This window comes from Camarhynchus parvulus, chromosome 4, assembly GCF_901933205.1.
Source record: "Camarhynchus parvulus chromosome 4, STF_HiC, whole genome shotgun sequence".
NCBI classification, from domain to species: domain Eukaryota; kingdom Metazoa; phylum Chordata; class Aves; order Passeriformes; family Thraupidae; genus Camarhynchus; species Camarhynchus parvulus.
Window position 1 is genome coordinate 17,382,901 of NC_044574.1, and position 12,786 is coordinate 17,395,686.

The 12,786-nt window shown below is 36.5% G+C and overlaps 1 protein-coding gene across 5 annotated transcripts in view; it reads right to left on the bottom strand.

Moving 5' to 3' along the window:
• The window catches only part of KCNIP4 (potassium voltage-gated channel interacting protein 4), a 384,901-nt gene that overhangs the window by 105,384 nt on the left and 266,731 nt on the right, over window positions 1–12,786 (bottom strand). The gene's annotated exons all lie outside the window — the stretch shown is intronic.

Below are 12,786 nucleotides of genomic sequence, written 5' to 3' on the forward strand. Positions count from 1 at the left end.
ATTGCACTGCAATATCTTGAGAACTTAGGTCTATAAAATATTACACCACTTTCATCAGTCTGCCATCTTTTATCTATTGTTTTCTTTTCCTTCAGATCTAAGAATAGCCATTTCCATACAGCTGTGATCATTCTAGCTGTGCATCCAGGACTCTATAAAAGTTACTATCTACATCTGTTAAATCTCTTTATATTGCCCCACAAGCTGCAAATTAATAGCAAATACCAATGATTCTAAATTTAATGGCACAGATATCTTCATTGTGTTTGCTGTTTCTTCCTTCTACCACCACTCTTTTATCTGTTTGCAGATCACAATCCCCCAATTAAAGCCTTTTTATGTTAATAGTTAAAACAGTGTGGTTTCCAATTCTGTGCATTTGTGGACACCACTGCTGACACATCAACGGTTCTGCTTCTGCTTTTTTAATTCTGTTGTTCAGTTCTGCTGGTTAGCAAGAGTGATTATGCTTTACAATGTGGCACTGCAGTAAAGTAACAGAAAAACAGCTTAAAGTAGTTTAGCTGAAAAACCTCCATAGGACTAGCTTAAACCAACGAAGATCATGCAACTTTGTAATATTTGGTGATCCTACTTTTATTTTAAAAAACATTGATTGTGCTCACCCTCTGGAATTGCTAAGTATAACTGAAGAATATCCCACCCTTTTCAAGATTCTCTTCCTCATTCGTCAGTAGCTGCAGTGATGGACAGTAGATGAAACTCTTTAAGTAAAAAAACTTAAATTAAAATAGAAGTCTTTTCTTCTTAGTTATCAGAGTTACTAAGTTTTGTCAATTAGCTTACAAATTCCCCAGATGTGAAACTTAAGTCTACTTAAAATTGGCATGTACGTATTGGAGCATATATAAATCCAGTATTGAGTCAGCAATGTTTACTAGCACTGCAGTAAACTCTTACTCTAAACTCACTAGCACTGCAGTAGCACTGCACTATCCTCTTCCAGTGATGTGCTACTGCTATTCTACTTCTGAATAAACTCTGACTCCAGAATGTACCACTTGCCAGTGAGGAGTATTGACCCTCCGATAACAGGGGGTTATAAAGTTACAGGGGACCTCCTATAAAGTAGTTTTTTTCCTTAAGGTGTCTGTGCAACAAAGAAGAATCAATCTGGCTAAAAAGACAGACAAAATCCTGTTAGTTTCTCAGCCATGCTTTATCTGTCACTGCCTTGGTTGGTGCTCATAGCTTTGTACAGTGAAGACTGCAGCACAGAATCTAAAATTGTCACTTCAAATATAACTAGCAGAACAAAACTTTCTCTTTACTTGAAAGATGAAACAGCTTTAATGAAATAAAAAAAATGCTAAGAGGCCTTATTCTAATCTAGTTTGTTTCAGATTAATAAAGCAAAGTAAGTAAAATTCAGGTATCGTTTTACATCTTATTCTGTACATGTTCATCTCTGCTAAGATGGCTGCAGCGCAGTTGTGGCACAGTATCATGCCATTGTGTCAAGGCATTATACCCTTTCCAGTTCATATGTTCTGCTAGGTAAATACTGCCACAGCAAAGAAGTTCTGTTTGGTACTAAGCAAAGTTTTGTTGGTATTAGCAGGTGGCTAATGAGGAAACTAGTTCTATACGTAGCTAGGTGTTGTTGCTGAATACCAGTTCTGAGAAAGGTATTTCTGCTACTAATCACAAAGATATTGATAAAAAGAAAAATTGGGTTTTTGTTTGTTTTATTCTTGCATGCAGAATATCACAACAAGGATCCTTTGATGCTATGCTGTTTCAAGCATTAAATACAAATTAGGAAATACCAGCTTGTACTGCTAATACATGGGCAGAGTGAACCAGGCAGTCAGTAATAGCTGACTGAAGACCATTGGAAAATGCAAAAAGTAAAAAAAGAAAAATAAAAGCTTTTCTCATAGGGATTTGTCACTTTCCCCAGGGCATTTACCATTCCACTGGGGATGGAATTGCTTTTCTCCCTTTACAGAAGCAGTGAGCAATGAGTGGTATCTGGACTTGGGCAATTTCACCCTCCCAGAATTATGGTGGGTCACTGATTTCTTACTGGCCCTCCCAGAAGAAAAAAATGAAAAAGAAAGCCTAAATTTACCAGGCTGATATCAATATTTGTTAATATTGATATACTCTCTGCCTTTTACTTCAACTAAGTAGAGTTTGATCCAACTTTATACTAATGTAAGGCCTCCAAATTCTAGCCAAGAACATTCTTGCAGAGGTCTGGGCACAGCTGCTGGTATACACAAAAGCACATTCAAAAGACAATTGTCTAATCAGCTAGAATTTTTAGTCATTACTATCCAATCTCCTAGCACATTTAGTATGCATGCTGGCACGTTTTATTAGGGCTATTATTTCTTTTTCTAGTATGGTTATTTAAGTAGAGAATGCAGCATGGTCAATATAGTAGGAAAGATTATTCTCTATAATGGATTAGTGGCTTTCTTTTACACACCCTTTCATCCATTCCAGCAAGTATATTGCCAAACTGCCCTAAATTTTATGAGGCATTTAACTAAACAAATGCAGAACAGAAACTTGATCATGGTGTTGTGAAGAGAAATCCTGCCCTGACCACTCACTTTACAAATGCTGAGCCAACCTGGAACTGTGCAGAGCTTTGAATGTTCTTCTCCATTTCTCTATATTCTTATTATTAATAAAATTAAAGTGCAGTGACGCCAGCTGTTTTAGCAGCAGCATATCCATACTTTAAAAAATGCAGTCTTTTCTGCTGCTGCATTATACGAACAATTTTCATAAATAATCATACATTTTTAAATAGCTTTATTTCACTGTCCTATGCGGTAGGTAAAAAATCAGTTTAAGAAAAAGAAATAGATTTTAAATTATGCATTACTCCTATACATTCCCATTGCATCTTTATATCAAAATTGATTACCAATGAATGAAATATCCCTGAGAAAATGTAATATATTTGATCAATAAAAAAATCACAGTTATTAATAAATTCTATTTGAAAGGTTTATTCAGCTGTTTAGCTGCACTTTATAATTCCTTTCTTACAAGACTTGATTGGTATCTTGCATGTGAACATTCATAACCCTTTTCTATTCCCATTTCAGACATACCCTGCCTGTGCGGATCATCCTCGTTCTGTTAAGTTCCATGCTGGGTAATGAGGCAGAGAAGCAGGATTGCTGCTATTGGTGCTCTCTTGAAAGCAGGTATGGTATGTGTGACTGGAAGAATCAAAGTTTTCAAAAACTGCTTTTTGCTCAGAGCCCACTCCAGTGTTCTCATCGTGACCATGTTGTTTTGAACCTCATGGCTGCTCTGCTCAATTGCCCCAAAATTGGAGACAGCACTAAGATATGTTTAGGATGATAAATGAGACATGATAGAAAAGACCAAAAAGTTATTCTGATTTAAAGTATAAAAAGTGTAAGCAACCCAACTCTGAGAGAATTTCCCTATTTCATTTCTCTGAATACCTCAAAGAAAATCTTCAAAATGTATGAATTCCTGCACATCCGTAAGCATCAGAAATAACTTTGCTATTGTTTCAACTTTTCACCTACTGCGGTTAAAGATTGTGCCATCAACACATAGCTTAACAAAGTACATGCTTATATGGGCTGTATGAATAAGTTTTTGATTATTAATGAAGGCTTGGTGTCTAATTAATTTAAATATTATGAATTTTTAATCTAGTTTATATCTCCAGATATCAACAAACCTGAAATAAAATGTAACCATAATAATATCTAAATTAATTAATGTGGTATTAATGATTTAAAGGACAATCCCGAAATGTTTCAGCGATCTCTTAAAAGATCTTTTGGTTGTTACTGCCAATTACTTATTAATATTCTAATAAAAAATAAACTGTATTATTATTCATCAACTACATAATTTATGAGTTCTATTTCCTAATGAAACTTTATGTTCACCCTGAACTTTTGCTATGCCAACTATGGTATGCATCTTAAATTCAGATTCTCATATGAGATAAGAATAGTTTCCTCCCAGTAAACTGCATAATTGATATACTTTTAAAAGACAGTTAGAAATAGAAATTACCTGACTGACCAGAGAACATCTATAATAGATGTGTTGATATTCTAGCAAGAAATACAAGATTTACAATACACAGAATTGGTAGAGAGGACTGTCAGCTCTGTAAAGACATGGAAATTATTTTTTACCCACTGGAACAAGAGAAGAACGTGTGCACATATCTCTATTCTGGGTTATGATTTCCTGCAGTACTCAATTCAATTACAATGTTTTCTAATGGTGCATCTTTGGTTAATACTACTCAGAAGTGTAGTGATTTGAAACAGCAATTCTTATTTAAACAAAAAGATGAAGTTTTTTCAAAGAAAACATTACTGAAATTCTGTTAAAGATTTTCTTGCAATCCAGTAGCACTCTCTCAATGTTGTCTGAGAGGAGATGCATTAAATTTCATATGAGCATTTTGCTGAGGGAAGGTGAAAAGAAAATTTGCTGTTGAAAAGGGCTGCAGGTAGAGTACTATAGCTTGTGAATAGTGATCTGCAGCACTGGTTGGTGTGGGAACTGTCAAGAAGTTTCTCAGAGGAAAAAGCAGTATCCAAAAAGATTATATGGTTTACTAGAACTTCAACAAGTAAAAGAAAGAAACTTAAAAATGTCATGATTTATGATACTGAAAGTTGCAGATAAATCTGAATGTATTAGTACCTTTGAATTTTATTGCCTATATAAACTAACTTGCCTCAAAGGAAGCATATCAGCCTGACACAAGAGTAGGAATGATTTTAAGAAATTGCAATGATGTGTTGTTATGACAACTGACTTGATAGTGTGAGAAAAGAAAGGAGACAGCTTTAATGGCTGTAATAGGATCTTCTAACTGATGTGAAACACACACCTAGCTTTCAGCATGACAAGGTGTTAATGAAGACCACAAATCTCTCTTGATCTTTATGACACACCAGGAGACTCACAAATCCATGACAAAACCCTAGACTGGCTCATCAGTGAAGCCCAATGATAAGCCAGGTATCAGAGTATACTTCATAACTGTCCTTCTGATACTTACTGTGATAAAAAGAGCCAGTCAGGATCCAATTAACCCTATTTATTAGTAAAATAATTATAAAGAGTAAATTTGGGGACTTTCTGGCAGGAAGAAGCCATGCACTGTGTAAGAGCTATACAGGTACAAGCAAGAATTAAAGTATCCTTGTTTCCATTACTTCAAATAATTGGCAGGCACTTTGAGCGGCTCCAATAATGCATAAGGCACCAGGAGCCTCTTTGTCTTCATAGAGGATGGAAAAAGTCAGTCAATAAAATTTCCTTTAACTGGGTATCACTGTAGTCAAACAGTCTAGCTGAAAATCATGATAATACACTAAGGACATTGCTTTTATTTCTACATTGTTTTTCTTTCACCATGATATGGAGGGGAAATCTTGCTGAAAAGCCAAGCCAAAATATAATGATCAAAATGTACAATTCATTTAGTGAAAGCACATTATATTCCTATGCATTCAAAACTCATTCATAAATAAAATAGTGGTAGTTTGAGTTACTTTAATGGAGTGCATCACAATTTTTTTCAAGGCAAGGGCTGTTTTTTGCTACATATCTAGCCATTGAACCCTTCTGCTGGATTATGAACTAAAAGAACTTTTCAAACCTGCCATCTGTGCTTTGACCTTACAAAGTTCCCACTGTTAACCTGTTTTCCTTGTTGAAACTTAGCAGTTCCTTGGAAGGTGCCACTGCAGGAGCCACAGCAGGACAGGAGCTTTACCACCTGAGGCCACTCCTGTCAGCCACTGAGGCCTTTTGCACAGTTATGGGTGTGAAACCAGAATCCTGCAGAGTTCTGTCACATGCTACAGAACACCTACAGATTCACAATTTAACAAAATTAAATAGTCCAAGCATATTAATTAATTAGGGTGATACATTAACAGCACATATCCAGGCTCACAAGTGCACTTTTAAGGCTTTAATGGCCTCACCTGGGATGTCCTACCCAATTCCATGGGTCCAGGGCATCCAGTTCAGCTCAAGCTTGGGCATCTTGCCTGAAGTGCTTCATGGGAGTATCCATATCTGTCCTCATTTCCTCTGAACCTGTTAGAAGTGTCCATGTCTCTCTCTCTCTTCTATTCCTGACTGGACTTTCGGGATTGACCTCCTAAACCTGACTTATTACATCACCGTCTTCGGTGACATGTGGATGGTTGACAGTGACCTTTCCATCAGCACACCTGGCCTGTTCAGTCCCTGTTGGAACATGATCCACGAGAGCACTGTCTGTGCTGAGAACAGCATCAGCTCCTGGCTTATCTCCTTTATGAAAGCAGCCCATCCCTTTCAATCCCTCATGATTGTTTGAACTTCCTTGTCATACTGCCAAAACTGATTCCTCCCATCTACTTATTTTTAGGGGAAAAAAAAGGGAAAAAATAAGTGAGTTCTCTCTGGCAAGACCATCAGCTGAAGTCTGCAAAACCAGAGAATGATGAACAAAAAATTTAAGTCCATTCATGGAAAGTAGTTAAGAAGCAACACTTCCTACAGTCACAGGTCAGCTAAGTGATCTTTATTTTTCTGTAAGAAGTAAGAGATATGAGGTTAATGCCCTGAAAACATGAAGGAAAATGGAGGCTTAAAAGCACACATACAGTTTCTTGCTGTTAGAATACAGAGGTGAGATTAATCCTACATCAGATCTCTTTATACTGGTATTTCAGACCATACAAATTTACACTAGTAAATTCATTAACACCCTCAGGAGATGTTAGCACACTTTGAACAAAGCAAATTTCCCAAGGAAACCCCAAAACACTCCATATCAAATCCACCTCATTATGAATAGATGGCTGTGAGATAACACCATTCTTTCCTCTCTGCAGTTCATTGGTATTCTCTACCACCCACAGACAACTCTTTCTGCTCTCTTGATCAAGCAAAGCTGCTTCTGCCTATTCCTGCTGTCAGACACAGCTCTTCAATGTGCACTCAGTCAAACCAAAGCACACTAACAGCTTCATACACTCAGCTTACAGGAATGCATGCTGACATGCTTCAAAACACATCCTATGTTGCCCAAGAGAAGGAAGGGTTATAAAATACAGTTTCTGAACACTCTCTGTCCACACCAGCCCTTAGGCTATGAAAGCTTTCCCAGTGCCGGGGTGGCATGAAGACAGTGGAGCTGTTATGAGCAGCTCTGATCTACCAGAGGAAACAACAGCAGAGAGAGGTGGTGACACCACAGGTGACACCAAGGGGTGCTGGTAATGGTTGGATGTTGGAGATCAGCTTCTGCTACAGAATTAAGGGCAGCATCCAGTGCCATTGATCTCAAAAAGTGCTGGTTGCTAAATCAGCTGCCAAACTTGACAAAAGCAAGTATGTTCTGCTATTTTCCTTCAACTGCACATAAAAGCCTCTTCTAAATAAATACAAGAGAATTAATTAATGCTAGAATTCATTTTACCCAGTGAAAAGCAGAACTGTCTCACACTTACATTATTAAACATAATTAAGTTTAAACAGAACTTTCAAAATTTATTCTTATGAAACAAGACACTAGAAATGATGTTGGCTGCTGCGAAGAATGGAGGTATGTTTCTGCTTTGTACTAGCAAAATTAGTCTAGATTCTATCAGAAGTTTGCATGTTATGAAAATATTAAGAAACAAATACACCGTGTCCTCACCAGATTAAGGGTCTCTGCTGAGCTCACTTCTGTTTATCAGAACCTTGTATTAGAGGACCCAACACTGAGTGCAGTACTCTAGATACAGTGTAATGAAGTCAGTCATGTTCCTCAATCTACCCACTGGCTGTGACCCTTCCTGTGAATGCTCCCAGCCCAGACTTACTCAGGACAGCAAAGAACCACTCAGCACACTCAGCTTGCTGTACGCAGGATCCCCAAATGCTCTCCAGCAGAGCTGCTCCCAGCAGAGCTGTTCCACATATTCTTTCTGAAGAGCAGGATTTGGCATTTCTCTTTGTTGCATTTCATGAGACTCCTGCTGGCCCACTCCTCCAACCTGTGTAGGTCTCTCTGGAGAGTGGCTCTCCCAGTTTTGGCATCACCTGCAATCCTGTTGACAGCACATGCCTTCGCAGGTTATTGACAGAGCTGTGAAACAGGACAGGCTTCAGGAGAGACTTTTGACTCTCCTTGTCATCAGCCTCCACATAGAACACAACCCATTTCATCCACTAAACCTAGTGATCCAAATAGGCTTTTTGTTTATCCAGCTCATTGTCCACCAAACTGTGATTTCCTTGATACAATATTCCAAGTGCCAGCACACTTTCAGATGCACACAGACAGAAAGGAGCAGAAATACAGAGCTGCTGAATTCTGTGCCTGTCTGCATTGTTAGAAGTTTAAGGGCAACTTGGAGAGTGTCACAGGGATGCATTGCTGCCTGAAGAGCTGCAGGATCAAGGGTTTATCTGAAGAATTTGACAAAGTACTTCATAGAAAGTGTGGCCCTCTAAAGTTTCCAAGACCCATTCCTAAGCTGTGTTTTCTGCAATCTACATAAAAAAGATAGGTCCTGGTCCAAGATGCCCTTTTTGTTAGGAAAAAACCTTCTAATTTTGAAAGAAATTCACAATCACTCTTTTTTTTTAATTACAGTTCTCTTATTGATATGTTTTACAATGGTCTTTAGAGATCAGCTAGATTACAGGAGTATAAAAGAGTAGTGGGACCTTATGTTTCATTATATTTAAAGTATTTCTACAGGTTCAAGATACATGAACAGAATAATTTCCATTCCACAGAGTAGCACGATGAAGTAATTTGCTGCTGAGTAAATTAAGTATATGACTGAAACCCCCAAATATTAAAAAGAATCATGATCAAAACAGACCAAAATCAAAAGCACATATTAATGAGACAAGATATCTATAAATTTGGAAATGCTACAAAAGATGCTAGCTAATTATATTCAATCCAAAATTTTAAAGTGAATCACAAAAGCTAAGAACTTCTTGTCAATTAATGTAAAGATGACACTAACTGCCACTCCCAAAAATCAACTGTAGTTGATAAAAACCAATTAAATTTATGTAAGAAAATTAAAAGTAGAGCAAAGAATATATTTTTCACTTGTTAAAGGCTATTACCTAAAAAAAATTCTGTTGTTCTAACTTGCTTTGAACTTTGTTTACCATCCAATGTTGGAAAAATCTCTCCTATTCACTACCATGAGAGGTTCTGTTTGTGACTCATAACCCCTCCTTATCACTGCTCTAGTTCACGAAAAAGAAAATTTAGAAATTAGTTTATTTCTTCCTCTATTATTTTCCCAAGCTTAGTCCTTTCTCTGAAGTACCAAAGGAGTCTATGCCTGCCAATTTTTAACACATCAGTCTTCTTTTCTCTGACAGCATTTTTTCTGTCTGCTTTTGCTTTTAGTTTATTGACTCTTTCAGAATCTTAGGAACACTATGTTGAAGACTGATGGTCACAGACTGGTAGCTTTCTGTTCCACTTTCTTTCCTAAAAATTTCCACATTATTTCCATAAATCCTGCTTAACACTGCAGTGCTTATCTATTAACTGCAGCATGTGTGAGGTTACATGCACATTTCTAACAAGTGATGCAGAAGCACCTGGTTCTGCTATTGCTAAGCAAAAAGAGTACAGAGTCTGATAATTCACTCTTTGTTACATTCCTCCAAAAACGCCTTCAGAGAAATAGCCAAGCTGACTTTTAGAATGCACAAAGGTTTCCAGCAAGATTGTCCGTTCATGGAAAAAATACACTCCAAATATTTTAGTTGTGTTGTTCTGCTCTTTTAACTCTTAGTCCACTGCTAATGTTGCATGAATAAGAAAAATGGGCACAGATTCTGTAACACTGATTAACTGAATAAATAAAGACAGCTCCTTTTAGTAATTATGTAAATTCATTGATTTTCAGTGTTAGTCAAGACAAGATTGTGGGTCCATCTTTTCCTCAGTTTTATCTTTCCAGTGAGCACAAAGCAAAACAGAGCATGGAGTACAGACTCCACTAAAAAAGTAGGATTTGCTTTTCTAAGTGGCTTAGCTGGTCATAGTTTTAGAAAGTATAAACAGCACCACAAAAGAATCAAATGTACAGATCCCCAAAGGCCATTTAAATGTGAGCATTACTCATATAATGGGACATTTAAATAGAGTGTAGACTGGCTTTTCTCCCTTAAGACTGCAGGATGTAAGATGCAAGACTGAAATTAAGACTAAAAAGAGAAACAAACCGAAAACTATTTTAATATTTAAACATTACAAAATCTTAATGCAATTGATCCAAATTATGAGCTAAGAATAAAATGGCAAAAGTCATAAGACAAATACAAATAGATAAAAATTCATATAACTTGCATTAGCTGAAGGGTTTTAAATAGCAGTATCAAACAACTGCATTCCCCACTTCCTTGTCTTCTTATATTGCCATTAAAAATAGCTTTTATTCTTACTCCAAAAATTATCCAAAGGACATAAGAATAGCAATATTTTGCAATCATTGTTTCAGAACATACTCTAGTATGCTTTCAGTCACATCCACAGAAGCTATAGCACATGTTTATTATTTGCAAAATCTTGTTCCTAACAGTATTACAAAAAAAAAAAAAGAAAAAAAAGAAAAAAAAATGAGCTTCCCTGTAACGGCAGGAAACATTTTCCATTTACAATCTTGAAAGAGGAAAGCTTTCTTATTTATCTCAAGTGCTTAATTAACTGTAGAGTAACTAAATAGTAAGAAACAGTAATTCAGGAAAACTTGGTTTCAACTGACTGAAACCCCACAATACATTGAAAAAATAATTCCAATACAATCTTAGCTTTTCAACATACAAAAAGTCTCCAATTTCTTTATCAATTTGTTTTAGCTTAAGTTGTTTCCCCTTTAGTGTTCTGTTGGATCAGGAAGAGACATGCCTATAGACTGAAAGCTGTTGCTAGTTTTATATAACTTTGAACTTGAGGCTTGCAAATTATCACAATAGTGATTTATTTTTGCAAACTAATATGTCCTAAGCATAATATTTCTTTTTTCTTTTAGGACAGATAAAATTTATTAAATCATCATGCCTAGCATGAATTTTATTAAAATTAGGAATTTGATTGAATACCACTCTTCAAGTATCATTGCTTTATTGTATCAATGTTCAGAGAAAACAGGCTTAGAGCCATAATAGCAGCCTAGGTAGTCCCACACTACTATATGTGAGCTGCAGGAGCAGCAGTGAAGGTACTGAATATGATCTAGCTACAGATTTTTAATCTGCAAGTATCACCATCAAACTGTTTAAACTGCTTCCCACAGCCTCAAGGAAGCAGCATGTGGCAGCATTAGAATGATGGCTACCAACTTTTCCTGTGGTGTAATTCTTTCTTTTCATCATTGTCAGATCAACATTTTTCCAAGTTCACAGTATGACTTAAACAAAAAAAAATAGTTTAGCTGTCTGAGCCAGAATTTTTTTGCCTTTTTTTTCATTATTACATTTTTACATAGGCAGACAACTACTAAAGACCAACTTTATGTAAAATAAAACCATTCAGTATTACTCTATATCCTCTTTGCTTCAGAAAACCAGAGAAAAGAGAAGGACATACCTAATATAGGTGAGTTATAAAACTAAATGGGAAACTTCCAAATATATATTTGGCAAAGCATTTTTTCTAAGAGAAAAGTGTTAAAAAAAGGAAGAGATCATCAGAATAGGATTCTCCATCAGGGATGGAGAATGGAGTAAAATACATGGAGTAAAATACAGCTTTTATACTGTTAAATCCCCTAGTATCAAAAGATTAAAAACTAGTTACAAAATTATTGACTTCAAATTTCAGAAAAATGTAGCACCAAAGTAAGCACTGTTCATTGTCACTACATGCTGAACAATACTTTTAATGAATTGAAGAAACTCCTCCTTAAAAATTTGGTTTTTTTTTTTTCCTGCCTTTTTTAGAAAGCTATCTTGAAACTCCACCACTTCCCAACATAAGCCCTCATGGAGAGTTTAACCTATTATTTGTACCAACTTACCTTAGACACAATTTTTTCCTCACTTGGTCACATCTCACTCATCTCACTCCTGCTTTCTGTTTTGCTGCGCTAGCTTCCAGAAGAGAGTTTTCCACCTCCCCTGCTGTCCAAGGACATTCATTACACTTCTGCCACTTGGAATCCACCTTTCAACCTCTATGCCCATAAGCAGCATGCCATAAATCAAAATGAGCTGTCACAGGCTCTGATCTTTGTATGAAACAGGCCACATGCCCAACAGCCACAGCCTCAGATATAACAGGGCAGGAGTTATGCCCACAAGTCTTACAAATTCAGCAGGAACACCAATTCTTCAAAATCTCTCTCATCCTTCACCTCAGCCACTCTGTAGTAGCAGCTACACTTGCCATGCCAGCATGTACTTCATTCAAGTTCACCTCAGTTTGAGTATTAACTGTAAAACTAAGAAAAAAAAAATCCACAAAAAAAAAAAAAAAAAAAAAAAAAAACCAAAAAAAAAACCCCATACCAAAAAAACCCAAAACCAAACCCCAAACAGAAAAACTACCCAGAATACCTGTAAAACTGAAGTTTGCAAAACTAATAGTGCTTGTCAACTTGTACAAAATAACCCATTCTCACAGATATTGTGGCACTACATTTTTGGAAACTGGGCTGGTCCCTATCTCTTTTCTGCCTCTCTTGCTGCAGTTTACTGGTCACTTCAAGGGGAAAGACTTGCTTTCAAACCCACCCAGTATTTCAGGCAAAGCAAGGATCACCT